This window comes from Hemicordylus capensis, chromosome 4, assembly GCF_027244095.1.
Source record: "Hemicordylus capensis ecotype Gifberg chromosome 4, rHemCap1.1.pri, whole genome shotgun sequence".
NCBI classification, from domain to species: Eukaryota; Metazoa; Chordata; class Lepidosauria; order Squamata; family Cordylidae; genus Hemicordylus; species Hemicordylus capensis.
Window position 1 is genome coordinate 34,400,768 of NC_069660.1, and position 7,826 is coordinate 34,408,593.

The 7,826-nt window shown below is 47.3% G+C and overlaps 1 protein-coding gene across 6 annotated transcripts in view; it reads left to right on the forward strand.

The window, feature by feature from the left end:
- Positions 1 to 7,826, forward strand: part of CCN5 (cellular communication network factor 5) — a 116,717-nt gene that overhangs the window by 78,040 nt on the left and 30,851 nt on the right. For 5 of the 6 annotated variants that reach the window (XM_053242866.1, XM_053242862.1, XM_053242864.1 and 2 more), the window contains one exon: positions 2,582 to 2,665. The exons of the other annotated variant lie outside the window; for it this stretch is intronic. The gene's annotated coding sequence lies outside the window, so the exon portion shown is untranslated. The remainder of the gene's footprint in view (positions 1 to 2,581; positions 2,666 to 7,826) is intronic. 6 annotated transcript variants of the gene reach the window in all.

A 7,826-nucleotide genomic window follows, 5' to 3' on the forward strand; every position in this document is an offset into this window, starting at 1 on the left:
TGAAACTTGTTCCACTTATAGTCCGAGACTATATGTCCGCCAGTCCATCCTAGTCACATAGAGAGGTACATAAGCACACAAATCTCTCCCCTATCTGGTACAATGTGCTCCCTGCCACCTAATTATGTGTAGGGCAATCTGGATAAAACACCTCTCTGCACGTGGATTAAATACAACTCTAAAGTATTACAAGAAACCCTTGTTTGGGGGGATTCTCCATTCGTGATTTCAGCTATTTGCTGTGAGGCTATGTATATTTGGTGGTGCAAATGCTGAAAACACAGTCATTGAAACCTTGTTCCTATAGGAATTATGGGGTTTCTCAGTACTCGGTAGGTCCTCAAGCTTTCAATTACCATGGTTTTCAGCATTGGCGGTGGTAGCTGAGAACGTAACCCCCGCAATAAATGAGGGCCTCCTATATTTCATCTGCACATTGGGGGTGGTTTAGACAAGTGGTGGGATAGTGCACTGGCAGGTGGGATAGCGTGCTGGTTCAGACAAGGGGTGAGATAATGCACCCCCACTCCACCCCCACATGATTGGGACAAATTGATCAGAATGTTGTCCAAAGAAGCCCCTTAATTGCTTTCAAGTTCTGAAAATGGGACATTTATACATCTCTGCGTTGAAATTGGAGACTTCATTGTCTTTTGCGGGCCAAAGTCTCTTGCTGCCTTAAAAGACTTTGCCATTTTTCAAGTGCTGCCCCTTACTCAGAACACCTATATGATGCTGCCCCTCTTTCAAACCCACCTCAAAATGCCCACTTTTCTGTGAAGCTTCAGAAACAGTGGCCAGCATCCTTACTAATGCTGCAGGCATGCCGCCAAACGATGCAAGCCCACAACAGCTCCACTCCTGCTTCTGAAGCACAGGTGTGCACACATGGAGGGGGCAATTTGCACTGATCTCCCCTTCCCCTGGAAGTGCTCTGTGCAATGTGCAATTATGTCCCTGAGGGTGGCACAGTCCTCAGGGATGCAATTACACATTTTACTGAGTGCTTCTGGGGGAAGAGATGATCAGCAAAAATCACACACACCTAATGGTGTAGTTGCAAATTCAGAAGTGCAGGCACTCTCCAGGACAGCGCCCCCATGGCCATGCCCATCTCCCCAATACCAGCACTCCGTCCCTATGCATTCTCCTCTCCACGACACCCTGCACACACCCTACACACGCAGCACCTGTGCTTCAGAAATGAGAGCGGAGCCACTACCGTGCGCTTTCCAGACTAGAACCTACAACGGGGTCAGGACGTATCTCGGAAGTGTGCTTCCACACTTTCTGCATCATGACACCGCAGTCCCTACATGGACAAGAGGGTGCCGTTCACATTTCCAATGCCTTGTTTCGAATTTAATCACTGCGAAATAGAGCTGGGACGTTGTATATCCGGAGTGAAAAAGTTGCTGGTTTTTTCGGGTTGTTAGTTGCTGCGAGACTGCTCCCCCTACTGTTTGCATTTTGAATGTGACTTGCCCAAATGGAGGCATCTTGCTGCTGATGAGCGGCTAGGCTGGAAAGCACCCAGGACCAGGTGTGTATCATTGGGCTGTAGATATATAGCACTCATTAGAATGTCGGCCAGTTTTCATTCTCTACTGAAAGAAAACTGTAGAGAATGAAAGCACAGGTGTAAGTTGAAGTGCATATTCAAATCCCCTGCTCTGAAGCTCAGATGGTTACCTGGGGCAGTTGCTATCTCTCTCACACCTCTCTGACACTTACTGAAAGGCTTCGAGCCAGTGTCAAGGGCAGTGGCAGCTGCTATGGGTGTGGCTGTGGGGTCAGAAAACAAGCCTGAAGGCATTGGCTCTTTCACACTCCTCCGTCTCTCACCTTGTCCTGCTGCACCGTTAATTCCAGACATGCAAGCTGGTATTCTCTGCATTGGGGGATGCATTCCCCAACCTGGCAAATACCAGCCCACTTGCCTGGTATTTGCAAATGAGCTAAAAAGCTGCACCTGCAGCTCATTTTCTGTTCCCCCCGACCCTGAACTTACTGGCAGCCACTGGGGTTGACATCGAGGGAGAGGAGAGCTGGTCTTGTGGTCGCAAACATGACTTGTCCCCTTAGCTAAGCAGGGTCCACCCTGGTTGCATATGAAAGGGAGACTAGAAGTGTGAGCACTGTAAGATATTCCCTTCAGGGGATGGAGCCACTCTGGGAAGAGCAGAAGGTTTCAAGTTCTCTCCCTGGCAGCACCTCCAAGATAGGGCTGAGAGAGATTCCTGCCTGCAACCTTGGAGAAGCCACTGCCAGTCTGTGTAGACAATACTGAGCTAGATAGACCAATGGTCTGTCTCAGTATGTTCCTATGTTCCTTGGGCAGCTGCTGGGGGCCAGGTCTTGTAGCAGGACCCTCTGTGGATTCCTGAGAGCACCTCTGTGCCCATGGCCTCCATGTGGTGGTGATGGAGCCGCTCTCTTCGGGCCCATCCAGGCAAGAGGGAGCCTCAGCAAACCCCGCAGTTTGCTGAGGGCCCCTTGAAACTTCAGACTGACCCTAGAAAGACTAAAATGCCACCGTGAGCTCCAAAATACAAGAGGGGAAATTATTTTTTCCACCCAGGTTTGTTACCTCCAGGGATGGAGAGAGAGAGAGAGAGATGGCCTGAGGTGATGTATGTGAAGAAGCCATGTGAACGTTTTGAAGGTACATGTTACATATTATTAGAATATTATTAGAATATTATTAGAATTTCTTGCTTTATTATATCAGACCTAACAACTTTGCTAATGTATTTGAGTACTTGAAACTCTGGACATTGATGCATTTGGGAACTATATTTGCATTTTCAAAGTGCAAGGGGAATGTATGTTTTGAAACGGAGGCTTCCCACATTATTTGGAGAAACGTGGCAATCATAAAGCTGTTTTTCCACTTGCATAACAATATGGCTTGCATAATTTAAATAAATGCTTCCTTGCTTAATGTAAAGCAAATGTATCGACGCTGATTGGCAAATCTTGTTGAAAATTGAATCAGCATTCGAGTCCAGTGGTGCAGGCTTGAAGAACCAGCTACGCAAAAGCTGGATTTGTTGCATTGGTTTCCCAATTCCTATAGTAACACAGGACAACCTGCCAATTCCAAATGCAAAGGGATTTTTTTTTTCCAGTCCTTGTGTCAACTCTTCTCTTACACAACCAGCCACAGGAAGAAATTCCAGCTGTTGAATACCATGGAAATGTAGACAATAACATCAGGATTTAATTAAGCCGATAATGAAGTTGTATGGAAGATATAGAACACAGTTGGGACATATGGGGTGATGAAGGAAAGCTAAAACTTAAGTACTACTATTATATAATTGATATTTGGACAATAGAATACTGCATGCAATTACCACTAATCTTCTGGCTCCTATTTCAGACATTGCAATTTGGTTGCTCATAACTAATACACAATTACAAAAAATGAATAACAATGAATTGGCATGCAAAATAGGTTGTAAAGTTACTGTGTAAAGTGTTCCCAAGAATAGTGGCACACAACAATAGTGGCACACGAGGAGAGGAGAGCTGGTCTTGTGGTAGGAAGCATGACTTGTCCCCTTAACTATGCAGGGTCTGCCCTGGTTGCATATGAATGAAAGACTTGAATTGTGAGCTCTGTAAAATATTTCCTTTAGGGGATGGAGCTGCTCTGGGAAGAGCAGAAGCTTCCAAGTTCCCTCCCTGGCATCTCCAAGACAGGATCTTGATCCCTCCCTGATGTCTCCTAGATAGAATCTCTGAGAAAGATTCCTGCTTGCAACCTTAGAGAAGCTGCTGCCAGTCAGTGAAGGCAAGACTGAGCTAGATGGACCTATGGTCTGACTCAGTATATGGCAACTTCCTCTGTTCCTAACTTATGTTGCCCACGAGAAGACCTTTCTATTGCTAGGGCTGTGTAATGGCTAGGCTGGGGCCATTCCTGAATCGAGACCTCAGTGCTGTGTTTTCCCAAGATCCTCGAAACTAGGAACAGAGAAAGCTGCCTTATACTGAGTCAGGCCATTGGTCCATCTAGCTCAGTATTGTTTCTACACTGTCTGGCAGCAGTTTCTCCAAGGTTTCAGGCAGATGCCTTTCCCAGCCCTATCTGGAGATGCCAGGCATGGGCGGAACTACGTTCGGGCAAGGGAAGACAGTTGTCTGGGGGCCCCACTGCCTCGAGGGCCACCCCAGAGACATGTCACATGACTCACCATTGCCCGGCCACCCACCCAGCCCCAAGGCCCCTCACTCAGCCAGTCCCCCTTGCCCTGTTCGCCCTCTCCCCTGCTTGCCCTCTGGGCTGGCAATCTAAGCAGCCTGCAAGCTGCCAGAGCTCCTTCTCTCCCCGCCTCTCAGCTGATCGGCGGGTGGGCGGGGCTTCCAGAGAGGCCTCCTTGCAGGCCTCCCTGAAGCCTGAACTTGAGTGCCGAAGGAAGGAAGGAAGGAAGGAAAGAGGCAGGCAGAGTGGCCAGCGCTGGCTGCCTTTTACCCACCACAGTTCTCTGCAGACCCTCTGACAACAAGATAAAACATTAAAACATTAATTAAAAACAAAACCAAGAAATTTAAAACACAACAATTTAAAAATTTTAAAACAATATTCTAAAACAACATTAAAAACAATCAAAACAGTATCAGTTAAAAGTTTGGGTGAACAAATGCATCTTTAAAGACTTTTAAAAAATTGTCAGAGATGGGGAGGCTCTTATTTCAGTAGGGAGCACATTCCAAAGCCTCGGTGCAGCAACGGAGAAGGCCCGTCCCTGAGTAGCCACCAGATGAGCCGGTGGCAAATGCAGATGGACCTCTCCTGATGATCTCAATGGACGGTGGGGTTCATAATGAAGAAGATATTCTCTTAAATACCCCGGGCCCAAGCTGTTTTAAGCCCTAAAAGATGGAAATACAACAGTGCATTTCTCATCCTGATTACCTGCACCTTTAACATGTGCATAAGTATCCTGGAGCTTTTTCCACACAGGGCTTTTAGCTTGCATCTCCATAGGAATGGAGGTGTGTGTTCACATATCGGCAAGATTTACCCTGAAGTCTCTGCGAGCTATCAGGGAGCACTTCAAACACGATTTGGGTTTTTTGTTGCACATTAAAGTGTAGCCTGATTTATATCTGGGGTATACAAATCCACCTTTTGCATTGGGGTGGTTTTTTGTGTGTGGTTTTTTTTTTTTTTTTTCTTTTGTAACTTTGAACTCACAGTAAAGCCTCGCAGTAAATTTGCAGTAAAGCCTGTTGTCTGAAAATGCTCTGGCTGAGCATTTTAAGCATGCTTAAAAGTGCTTACATTGGGCGAGATCACACCCACAGTTGTATGGATTGGCCCTTGCTCTAATATGCAATCATATTCAGAGGCTGGCGGGGGTGGGGTGTGTGTGTGGCAGGATCTGACTTTTCAAGGCACTTGCTTTTGTGCCACGCCAGTGACAAAAAGCGGGCTGGGGCTCTCATATGCACATGCCCTTATTCATTAGAATGGATGTCTGAGTCCTGTTAGATGTGTCTCAGTCTGTGTCTACACATGGAATCAATCTGGCCCATCCATGTCTCTGGGACCTCATTAAATGACACCTAGCGTAGCAACAAATGAGCTAATCCAGCAGACATGGCTCTGCCTGGCAGAGAAAGGCAGTGGAATCTGTGGGTAGCAGCGACTGACTTTCTGCCTGATTCCCATGCTGCTTTCCCTGGAGTTGCTATGAAATCCAATGAGGCGGGAGCAAATCCCTCTGGGGGACACTTAGTCAGTGAACAGCCCTGATAAAATCTTAAGTATGGGCCATTGGCTGTTCTTTCCTTTGTGGTTTTGGCCTTCTTTCTGCCTCGGTATTTTTCACAAAACTGCAGCCGCTTCCTTTCACTTCCTGATCTCAGCAGGGTGGTTTCACGGCACAAAAGGCTACAGAATTCACACTGGTTTCTAACTCTCCTTCCTTGGCTGTTACCTCTGCAAGATCTAGGGGGCACTTTATAGGGGTGTGCATGGAACCAGCTGGTCCAGTTCGGTTTGAGTCCGAACTGGAACCGGACTGAGCCAGTTCAGTCTGGCACCCGCTCGAAACCCCCCCTCCAAGTTTGGTTCGGTCTGGGGGGCGCGGTTTGCAAATATTTTTAAAAAATGTATAACTTTTAAATATACTTACCTCCTCCTGGTCATGCCAGGCCATGCAGAGGCCCATTGCACAAGCGTGGAGGCCTCCAAAATGGCTGCTGTGCTGGGGGGAAAGGGCCGAACAGGCCAGTTTTGGACCGAAGGGAGGCTGGCAGGGGGTGAGGGGACCTCCACGGACACTCCCCCCCACCGAACAGGTGGGAGGGCGGGTTCCAGTCTGGCGTCAGACCGAACAGGGGGTGGTTCGTTTAGACCCTGCACCATTGAACCAAACTGGTTCAACATCGAACACATTCAACGTCGAACCTGTTTGCTCATCCTTAGCACTTTGTTGCTTATATTTATATCCCGCCTTGCTTCCATCACGGAACACAAGTCGCTTGGCATGGGATTCCCAGGCAGTCACCTATCCAGACAACGAGCAGACATTGACCAAGGCTGCTGTATCATATGCCCTGAACCCATGCCCTGGGACCATCAGGTCTCCTTTTTAAAAACAAACAAACAGGCACTCCACTTCCTCACGCTTTAAGATATTCTAGGGACAGCAGCGCTACTGAGCTTAGTCGCCTTTGGATGAGAAATCACTGAAGACTTGTAGCATCTTTGCCATGGTAATACCACTTAGCAATTTGTACTCATATATCATTGTTTGAGAGTGTAAAGCACTTTGCAGTGCTTGATGTTACCCTTAGAACAGCCCTGTAACTATTACCCCTATATTAAAGTTGAGGTTGAGAGGAAGTATCTCATCTAAGGCTACCTAGTTAGTTCATGGTAGAGGTGAGAGCTGAACCAAAAAAGTTCTCATTTGCAGCTCAGTAACTTAGCCACTCCATTGGACGGACCAGTGCTTTATGTTCAAATATACAAGCAGCGGATGACTGGAGGCATAAAGGCACTCCAGTGAAGGAGATCCCCAACTTAGGTAAGTCTCCCACTGTTCTTTCGGTTTCAGCGACCACCAAATGGCAACCCTTAGTTCTCTCTCTCCCTTTGCCTCTGTTTCTTGACCAAAAACTATGGCTCTTCTAGATGCCAATGAAATGTGGGATTTGCAAAGCTCTCACACAAGTTCTAGCTGTGATCTTACTCACCATGGAGATGCTCCTGCAGGCTGCCATGCTCCTTCCTAGCACACAATATGCTATGCATAGCATAGTTATGCACCCATGCCGATCAGGGACCTTGCATGATTTTTGTGGCAGCACATGCTGGTTAGCTCTTGCATTCCATGCAGAACCTGTCCCTTTCCCCAGTTACCACAAAAGCAGTGGACTAATTCTTCCCTTGTCAGACAGCAACAGCTGGCTGGCAGGTGGCACTGTGAAAGTCGTGTGAGGTCTCTGCTTGGTGTGTGTACAGAGGGCTAGATTGCTCTGGGAAGGAATGCAGAAGCCTGCAGAAGCAGCTGCATGGTTGCACTTAGAACTTACACAAAAGCTTTACAGATCTCACATTTTATTGTAATGTGGAAGAGCCTTTACACACACACATGCTTGGAGAAGGTGATTCCCCTCCAGAATATCAGCCAGTCATCCTGGACAATTAGCCTAACAAAGGAATAGTCACTCAGCAAACAACTCCCACTCCTAAGATCATATTTTGCGGGACTCCAACTGAAGGGCAAAAGGGATTAGCAGTTCAACCAATCATGCATCTCATGGTCACAAGATGAGCCCACTTGCCAACTAAGGTCTAGTCATCA